The sequence below is a fragment of the Bubalus bubalis genome, chromosome 18 (genome assembly GCF_019923935.1).
Source record: "Bubalus bubalis isolate 160015118507 breed Murrah chromosome 18, NDDB_SH_1, whole genome shotgun sequence".
Lineage (NCBI taxonomy): Eukaryota > Metazoa > Chordata > Mammalia > Artiodactyla > Bovidae > Bubalus > Bubalus bubalis.
The window spans coordinates 701,157-712,302 of NC_059174.1; positions in this window are offsets into that span (position 1 = coordinate 701,157).

Genomic DNA, 11,146 nt, shown 5'->3' on the forward strand with positions numbered 1-11,146 from the left:
CCTATTTTACATATGGTAATGTAAGTTTCCGTGTTACTCTCTCCATACATCTCATCCTCTCCTCCCTCCCCTTCTCCCTGTGTCCGTAAGTTTGTTCTCTATGTAAATGTCTTCACTGCTACCCTGCAAATAAATTCATCAGTACCATCTTTCTAGATTCCATGTGCATGCATTAGTATACAATATTCTCTACGGTATCTACGATATTAGATACGATATTTCTCTTTCTGACTTACTTCACTCTGTATAATAGGTTCTAGGTTCATCCACCTCATTAGAACTGATTCAAATGTGTTCCTTTCAATGGCTGAGTAATATTTACTATATACCTGTGTACCACAGTTTTTCATCATCCATTCATCTGTTAATGGACATCTAGGTAGCTGCCTTGTTCTGGCTACTGCAAACAGTGCTGCAGTGAACACTGGGCTACACGCGTCTTTTCCAGTTTTGGTTTCCTCAGGGTATATGCCTAGTCGTGGGACTGCTGGGTCATATGGTGGTTTTATTCCTAGCTTTTTAAGGAATCTATATACTGTTTTCCATAGTGACTGTATCAATTTGCATTCCCACCAACAGTGCAAGAGGGTTCCCTTTTCTCCACACCCTCTCCAGCATTTATTGTTTGTAGACTTTTTGATGATGGCCATTCCGACTGATGTGAGGTGTTACTGTAGTTTTGATTTGCATTTCTCTAATAATGAATAATGTTGAGCATCTTCTCATGTGTTTCTTAGCCATCTGTATGTCTTCTTTGGAGAAATGTCTGTTTAGGTCTTTTCCCCACTTTTTGATTGGGTTGTTTGTTTTTCTGGTACTGAGTTGTATGAGCTGCTTGTATATTTTAGAAATTAATCCTTGTCAAGTGTTTCATTTGCTACTAGTTTCTCCCATTCTGAGGGCTGCATTTTCACCTTGTTTATAGTTTCCTTTGCTGTGCAAAAACTTTTAATTTTAATCAGGTCCCACTTGTTTGTTTTTGTTTTTATTTCCATTACTCTAGGAGGTGGGTCATAGAGGATCTTGCTTTGATTTATGTCATCAAATATTCTGCCTATGTTTTCCTCTAAGAGTTTCATAGTTTCTGGTCTTACATTTAGGTCTTTAATCAATTTTATCTTTGCGTATGATGCTAGGAAGTGTTCTAATTTCATTCGTTTACATGTAAGCTGTCCAGTTTTCCCAGCACCACTTACTGAAAAGGCTGTCTTTGCCCCATTGTATATTCTTGCCTCCTTTGTCAAAAATAAGGTACCCATAGGTGAGATTTATCTATGGGCTTTCTATCTTGCTCCATTGGTTTGTATTTCTATTTTCGTGCCAGTACCATACTGTAGTTTTGAAGTACAGTCTGAAGTCAGGAAGGTTGATTCCTCTAACTCTATTCTTTCTCAAAATTGCTTTGGTTGTTGGGTATCTTTTGCATTTCCATATGAATTGTACATTTTTGTTCTAGTTCTGTGAAAAACACCATTGGTAATTTGATAGGGATAGCACTGAAACTGTAGATTGCATTTGGTCATATAGCCATTTTTTACAATATTGATTCTTCCAAATCAGGAACATGGAATATCTCACCATCTGTTTATGTCATCTTTGATTTCTTTCATCAGTGTCATTTAACTTTCTGTATACAGTTCTTTTGTCTCTTTAGGTAGGTTTATTCCTAGATATTTTATTATTTTTGTTGCAATGGTGAATGGGATTGTTTCCCTAATTTCTCTAACTTTTCATTATTAGTTTATAGAAATGCAAGGGATTTCTGTCTTTGATTTTGTATCCTGTGACTTTCTAAATTCACTGGTTAGCTCTAGTAATTTTCTGATAGTATCTTTAGGATTTTCTATGTATGGTATCATGTCATCTGCAAGCTGCAAACTTTTCTGCTATAGGTTTTAAGTCTCCTGTCATGATTAAGAAGGCCTTTCCATCTTCGGATTACATAAACAGTTTTACAGATTTCTTAAATTTTTTTGTCTTTCACACATTTTAATCTCCCTAAAATCTATGTGTAATAAGAGCTTAGATCAACTGTTTTCTTTGAAACAGATAGTAGGTTTTGCCAGTACCACTTATTAAACAAACCATTCTTTCCCCTCTGAACTGAATGCTGTTTTCCTTGTACTAAATTCTCATATACCCTGATATCCAGTTCTTGATCATCTGTTTTGTTCCACTGATCTGTTTGTTCTCATGTCAATGTCATATTAATATAACTACAATTATTTTATGGTAGCTTCTCATATCCTAAGCAAATCTTCATTCTTTTTTATATTTTTATTGGCTATTTCTGGATATTTCTTCTATATAAATTTCATGACCATTTTATCCTAAATAAAAGAAAGTAAACAAAGAAAAAAAGAAAGGCTGTAGCAATCCTAAAGTGCAAATTCACTAAATATATATGTTAATTTGGAGAGAATTTACCTTTAAATGAAAATAAGTTATCCCATTCAAGAGCCTTTCCATTTATTTACATCTTGATTTAGACTTTTTTTCTATATTCCTGTATGTTTCTAATGAAATGCATTCATGTTTTATATTCTTTTGGTCATAGACATATTTAACAAATATTTATTTAGCATCTACCATATATCAAGCACTGTTCTAAGTGCTGAGAATACTGACTTAAAAAGGCAATCTTCACCCAAGTGTAGCTTACATATTATAAAATGAATCTGAAAGTCACTCATTCATGTCTGACTCTTTGCAACCCCATGGACTATACAATCCATGGAATTCTCCAGGCCAGAATACTGGAGTGGGTAGCTGTTCCCTTCTCCAGATCTTCCCAACCCAGCGCAGGGATTGAACCCAGGTATCCCACATTGCAGGCAGATTCTTTACCAGTTGAGCCACCAGGGAAGCCCAAGAATGCTGGAGTGGGTAGCCTATCCCTTCTCCAGTGGATCTTCCAGACCCGGGAATCGAACTGGGGTCTCCTGCAAGGCAGGCGAATTCTTTACCAACTGAGCTACCAGGGAATCCCTTACATATTATAAAAGTAATTATTTCCCCCATTTTCAGCTTTAGGAGCTTTACTTCTGATGTAGTGAAAAGCTCCAATTTAGAATACTTGTCTTACAGCACCTTACCAAATTTTTAATTCTTTTAATTAGGACCTTTAGGTTTTCTGGAAATATTGCATTATCAACAGAAAAATATTTTTTTCTCTCATTTTCAAGGATTTGTACTGATTACTTCATTTTCCTGTCCTACATTTTCTAGAAACTCCAAAACAGTGTTAAATAATGCTAGTGATAGTGGGCATCACTAGCTAGTCATAATCTTTGGAGTTATCCTAGTGTTTCACAATTTAGAATATTTGCTATTAGTTTTGTTAATTAGCCTCTCTCACATTTCAAACTTCTCCTTCCCTATTTACTTATATTGCTGTTAGAAATTATTTTTCCACATCTATTGCTAGCTTTATGTATTTTCTTCTTTGTTGTTTTAATTAACAGTGTTGACACCAAATTACATCACACTTCTAGAATAAACCTTACATGGTCCAAGTTTACTATTCTTTTGCTATACTGATTTTGGGAGGAGGGGGCGATGCTGGGTATGGTGTATTTTATTAATAGTACATGATAAGGTAGAGTTCCCTAGGACCTTCCTCTTCTTCAGAGTCTAAAATGGAAACTATACTGGCATAAGAGGTTCTTGTGTGTTGGGGGATCAAGTTGGGGCAAGGACTCCACAACTGAGGGCCTCTCACTGTGCCTGGTGGTCCAGGGCTTCTACTCTGTAGAGGCCATGTGGACCAGTAACAGACACCACCCTCTTGCTATAGTCAAATACACCATCCTATCAGGAAAGAAACTTGACAAAGCAGTCACTGAGGGCATTTTCCAACCTGTGTTCAAGATGGAAAAGTAGGTTTCAGTGCTAAACTTGCAAGAGAACCTGGTTGTCAGTGTAGCCCAGGATAAACTTTTGGGGGCCCTCTGATGTCTTCACCATCTTCTTGACGTCATCATGTTTAACAGCTTTTTCTAGATGGCAGGCCAGATCCACATTAGGGGTGGAGATATGGAAAGTCATGTTAGTGAGCTTCCCATTCAGCTCAGGGAAAACCTTGCCTACAGCCTTGGAGATGGGCTTTCCATTGATGAGCTTCCCATTCTCAGCCTTGACTATACTATTGAACATGCCATAGGTGAAATAATACTGGAATATGTTGACTAGAATATGTAGACTAAGTGGGCTGCCCAGGTGACTCAGTGGTAAAGAATCCGCCTGCCAATGCAGGAGACATAGGAGACACAGATTAGACCCCTGGGTCAGGAAGATCCTCCAGAATAAGAAATGGCAACCTGGGGTTCCAGTATTCTTGCCTGGAAAATCCCATGGACAGAGGAGCCTGGCGGGCTATAGTCCATGGGGTTGCAAAGAGTTGGACACAACTTAGCGACTGAGCATACATACACATATGTAGACTAAGTAGCTGATACCAATGAAGGGGTCATTAATACCAATATCCACAATATCCTTTGTGAGAGTTATAAACAGCCCTGACGACCAGGTGTTTAGTACAGCCAAATCCCTTTACTCCACACTTGACCATCATGTCTCAAGGATGGTGTGACTGTCTAAGGGGAGCAGCAGAGAGCCCAGATTTCCGTTACTGGTGAAAAAAATACCAGAAAATTGCACTTATTCAGTAAATGAGACTGATGTCTTATTTTAATATATTTCACATCAGGCTTTTAATATTAAATTTTTATACTTAATTTGATCTCTGCTAATTGGTACATTCAAGGTTTCCACTTCTTGGATAAATTTTGGTATATTTTGCTAGTAAATCATCTGTAAGACCTGAGCTTTATAATTTTGTTGTAGTACAGTTGCATTCCTTTATTAGTAACCTCTTCCATCAAGTGACAATGGTCAGCTCTTTTGTCTCATGATTTTTGTTCTGTCTCATTTTTATTTTCTTGGTCTTCTCAAATAACCAGACTTTGGATTCAGTTAGTAAAGTCCTTGGATGTTAAAAGGGGCAGGGAGGTCTACAGTGTGAACCATTAACTGTAGATGAATTTAGCTTTGCTCTCTATTAGCATCAAAACCATGTACACATGCAAATCTGAACTTTCAGGGAAGAATGCAGGATTAACACCAATCTTCAGTTGATAAAACAGTCTTGAATATGGACATATTTTCACCTAATCACCTTTCTACATACTTAATCATATTCTAAAGACATATTCATATACCTCGTTGGTATACCTCACTTCAAGCTTTTGTATGTTTAGTTTATTTACCTTTCACACCCGTTACCTCATTTGAGATTTATATTTAAGAGGGTCTAACATAAAATCCTTGACTTAAGGGAAAACGGTCCCTAGTCTGATTTTTCTATTCTGATATCAGTTGGAATCTTCAGAATGCGCTCTCCCTCCAAATGGCCAAACGGGCCACAGGAGAGACTGTGTCTTTGGGTAGAGCTAAGAAAGCCTGCATTCCCTCAGAAACAGGAAGAGATTGGGTTAGAATTTTATCACACACAGATTAAAGAAAATGGCAGATTTCAGACACTCACCCTAGACTGGACAATTATGTGAAATGTGTTAGCCTTTTTTCCCCTTCAGTTAAGGAGTCCAAGTTTTGTTTGCTCTTTTAAAAATGTATGAAAAATCTATTACTTATACTTTGATTACCTTTGCAAATATTCTATTAAGAATTTCAAAAGTCAGATTATTGTAAACTTTTGTACTCACACTAGCCCAAGTTTAGGCAAAAATATCAAGTGTAGTTTATTGAATTTGTGATTTTCATTCACTGATAAACCAGTCATGTGTTGTTATGGAGAAATTATTACAAAGATGTTGCTAAACCTCTTCACAAAATTCATTTTAATTTTGCACTCCAACTAGAGATTTTCAATCTATAATTTTTTTATAAGCATTCCCATGAGTAAGCACTTGAATAGTCTTATGTGGTATATTTTGGTCTCCTTTAAGTAGCTAAAGTAGAAACCGTCTCAACCTTGCATTCCTGGCAGTACTGTATTTAGGACATTTTTAAGCCCAGTAAGTAGTGCTGACTATTATAAAAGAGAAAATAATCCACAATCCTTCCTACCTCAGAGAAGAATTGATCAATTCATGTGCTTGATAATATTTTTCCTCTCCAAGCAAAATGGTCCCTTCCTAAATCCCAGGATGAAAAGTGAATAGAAGAGAGATAAAATGGTAGAAATAATGTCGTCAACTACATTTAAAAGTTTTGAAAATAAAATTAACTAAAGAACAATCTTTTGACATTGAAATCTTCCATGGGCCAAAGAAAGGTCATTATGAAGTAATTGAAAATAAAGTAAAATATTATAATACCAGATTTTCTTTAAATGTTGAATTATTTACTCTCAATTTTTTCTTCTGGGAATGAAGTCTAAATTTAAATCCAAAATATCCTGTACTATAGTTCATTCCTCAATACCAGAAAGGTAAGATACACAGATGTTACATGATTGTTCTATTTTTTAAAATGTCAAAGCTGATATTTACAAAGTACACCCTAGAAATTTTTCCTTTCAAATGCCACTCAGAAATTCACCTCTTTCCCCCATTCAATTCCATGACTGAGTACTTGCTATGGGCCCCAGCCTCTTGTCCAGTGGTGGGGAGACAAAACAGGAGAGTGAACGTTACAATGAAGTAAAATATAAATATCTAGATGGATATGCCCTGGTTATTTTGGGGAAACTTGCTGGAAGAGTCTACACGATTTAGGTGCAGAGTACCACACCAGGTCTTAAAGGCAGAGGTCAGCCTAATTAATGAAAAAGAAAGGAAGGGAAACAAGGCAAAGGGTCAGTGTGGGAAGAGGTTAAAAGGAGAACATCAGTGACAACAAGCAAGTCATGTTATTGGAGCAAAAGGTTTACTGACGGGATGCAGGCAAGTAGCACCTCACAGAGGTTCTATGTTCAGGAGTTTCGAAGTCATCTCTTGACCTACACTAATGCATTCATTCATAAAGAAACACTTTGAGGGTATTATTTTTCAGATGAAGGGAAGCACAAAAAGATGAAGTGATTTATATCAAATCAGAGCCAACACTGGAACCCAGGAACCACACCCATACTCTTCTGGCAACTATGTGGAGGATGGATGGGTTTTTAGGGGACAGGATTGGAGCAAAGACCTGCTTGGAATCTTGTTGCAATTAGACCAAGCAAAAATGGACAAGAAATTGGTACAGTGCTTTGAGATCTTTTTCAATTATATATATATGATGGCTATCAGAAATACAGGCTCTGGGCTCAAGACTCCTTGGGCTGAAATAAAACCTACCAGCTGTGATTGTAAACAAGAAACTCCTGCATGCCTGTTTCTCTGTAAATTAGGAATAGCAACCGAGTTTTTGTTGGTTGTCCTCCCTGATAGCATTTTTTGTTTTAAATGTGATAATACACATAAAGTACACTTAGCCTGGGTGGCTAGGAGACAGTGCTCTAAAAGTGTGTCATTATTAGAATGCTACAGATTGTCGTCAATCCTAAAGGAAAGCAACCCTGAATATTCATTGAAAGGGCTGAAGCTGAAGCTCCAATACCTTGGGCACCTGATGCCAAGAGCCGACTCAATGGAAAAGACTCTGATGCTGGGAAAGACTGATGGCAAGAGAGGAGGTAACAGAGGGTGAGATGGTTGGATGGCATCACCAACTTGATGCACATGAATTTGAGCAAGCTCTGGGAGATGGTGAAGGACAGGAAAGCCTGGCATGCTGCGGTTCACAGGGTTGCGAACAGCCAGACACAACTTAGGGACTGAAAAACAGATTGCTGAGACAGTTACAGATCTGTTTTATTAAGAAGACACAATTAGCAGGGTTTGGGGATTGACTGTAATGGAAAAGGAGGCAGGAGGGACTAGAAGTTTTAAGCCTGCCAACTGCTATGAAGATGGCTTCAGAAAGACAGGACTTCCTTTTCTTTTGGACATTTTGAGTTTCAAGTGTTAATGCAACATCCGTGCACGGATGCCAGCTAAGCAGCTGAATGGAGTATGAAGTTTAGAGAAGTGATCAAGGGGAGTCACTAGAAAATACAGATGAGAATGTATTAGAACAGTGGGTCAAGGATATCACTCTAAAAAAATATGGACATTTTGGGTTAATATAAAAAATGCAATGATATTCACATGACATGAAAATACAGAAAATGAGTTTCAGCAGCACCAGAACGAAGAGTGACTTCTCTGAAATTCAGACAAACAGTACATTCCCATTGTCCACAAAAATTACAGAGTACTTAATAGCCCATTTTGATATCAGATAAGGACTGGGACTGAGTAAAAGATTTTCCAAAGGTATGATTTGAAAGATCATGGTAAATCTGGTGTTATCTCTAACAAATTCTTTTTTAAAGAAATACTCTTTCCTATAACCCTTCTTTTAAGAGCATGTGGCATGGACCTCAAGATTGCCCCAATTCCCTGTATAGAGAAGTACAGGCTAATAATCTCACATCAGGATGCCAACTGGTCAGGTTTCCCTGATTTTTCTCCCTAATATCTAGGATTTTGTTTCAGCAAAATACTAAAAAGCTAACACAGATCTGCTCTATCCACTCATTTAGCAAAGTAGTATAAAGTAGTTTTACTTGTCCAGTCACTTATGGAAAAATCTTCTTCTTAAAAATTAAATGGGATACTGGGATTTAATGGTTTAACATCATTAGTCAAAGTATCATGAAAGACATAAGCAGCCCACCATATACAGCAATTCCAGCACAAAATGCCTGTGATATATCTAGGAATCAGTAAATTGCCTATTTTTGTCCCCCACTGCCAGGTAGCCTCTAATGCAGTTGTTTTTCAGCATTTTAAATATGAAAATATCAACTATTTTGAGGTATCACTTCAGGGTAGGAGAAAAATATAACTTTTCTCTACAGAAAAATGGTGCAGTTAACATTTTTGGCAGCACTTTTTTTTCTTCCAGCGTGTGGATCTGTTTTCCTCAACTGAACATATTACATTCCTCAGAACCACCTCCCCCAATACTGATAGCACCCTGCAACCACAATGACATCCAACGATGGCCACTAACGCCCCATAAAGCAGCAGAGCTGCCCCCGGCTGAGCACGAGTTATGAAAGGTTGGCTCTGTTAATTAAAATTCTGAGTCTGGACCAAATACAACAAATGCTTATTTAAGGAAATCAATTCTATTACAGAAGTAAGATTAAGGGGCTCATAAAATTTTAGTCGGAAGGATTTTTAGAGAACAACTGTCGTAAGGAGAGTAAGTGACAGGCCCATGGTTAGGAAATGGCAAAGCCAGAAAACCCTAAAGTTCTTCCACTACACCACGCCCCCAACTCATGCAACTAGCTAGCAACTACCTGCTGGATACTGGAGCTCAGCAGCTTCAATTATGTACAAATAACACAGTTATCAATACTTTTTGACATAGGATGACAAATGAACAGTCACACAATTTGCTGGGTTCTAAGGATTCATTTAATGTTTCAAGGTCTCTACTCAAGGTTTAATTCACCTTCAAATTAAAAGTTGAATCTTTATCACCCCCACAAAGTTCCTCCAAGCAATAATTCTACAAATGCAAAGTTCCTATATTAGTATATCCCAAGAAGTTATGAATAGCTCCTGGGGCCACTTAAAGAAAACAGCCTCAAAATTTGTCAGCTTCTACTGGAGATATTGTAGTTTTAAACAGTAAGTTGTGGACAATTGGGACCATTAAAAAAGTAGCATGAGTATAGGAAAAGGTATAGGATTTTGCCCATGAATATTTTAAAAATGGAATCTTCACCAAAATGATAAACAAGCAAAATATCCAACAAATAGATACTGATTCTCTTGGCCTCACCATAAATCGGGGGGGGGGGGGGGGGGGAAACTTCACATGAAATGATCCAAATGTTAAAACCAAACACTATAAACATATATTACTCATACATGATACAGTTCCACTATTTTTAAATGAAACAATACCAACTTTTCCTTGGTAATCTACATAGGCACAAAAGGTCAGAGAGCCCTCCATTTAAAATAGAGAACATGTCAAAAAGTAGCAAATTTGTAGGTTTGTCTCATACTTAAATACTTGAACCTAAATGTCATTATATGGAGATCTGGAACAAAATACTATTAAGTGCCCCATATATTGTACCTGCTAATTTTCCCTCTAGAATGGATGGCAAAAATGAACCAGTTTGTTATCTACTTGTAAGCCTGGAAACTGCCATTTTCTGACACACATTGATTTTAAAGTCTAGAACCCTAAAAGACCAGTCCCCTCTGGAAGATCTAATCACTGAATCCCATTTGCTATTTTACAAAAACATGTATGATCACAAGGTGTGCCCAGTGGAGTACATACTAACGCACCTCCAAATGGAAAAGACAAGACAAACCTATCATGATAGCTGTGATCTCAACAAAGGGCAAAGTCCACTTCCAGTTCCTACAGAGAATACCAGATCTTGGTCTTATTTGACCTGTGAACTGGAAGCAAGAAGCAGAAAGAAGAGGGGGTTGATTCAGGTTTGTCTCCCTGTCCCCACCCTCACTTCACAGTGAAAAGTGGTGTCTCCAAATCCAACTGGGAGAAGCACCTCAAAATGTTACCATCAAAGAAACAAAACCAGCAGGATCATTTTCACACAAAGGTAGTATTAAATCTCAGATATACTATGCCCTCTCTGCATCCTGACAGGATGGATGGATGAGCTCTGGGGGACATAAATACCTCCACCAGATGAAGGAAATAACAGAGCAGCACTTCCGTTTTGGAAAGCTGCTCTCAGAAAATACCCCACACCACTGCCTGTTAAAACTGAAGAATTCTAATTAATAAGTTACTCCCATAAATGATGGATAAAACTTCCTGGCCTGTCATACAGGTGGGAGTGGAAGGTGTGCATAGCCACGTGTGCAAAACAGCAAAGCAACTTGGATACTATTGTTTCTGCCAATGCCAAAAAACATCTCCCAGGTCTTGGGAGATGACCGGCTAATTCTACCTCAACCTAACCATGAGCTCTGTAGAATCTCTGTCCCTGACAGAAGAAGGTAAATAATCAGAAAATCAACTACAGATTTCACAAATATTTTATACACTTGTCTACAATTTTTAATTAGAATTAACTATCAAAGACACTGCACCC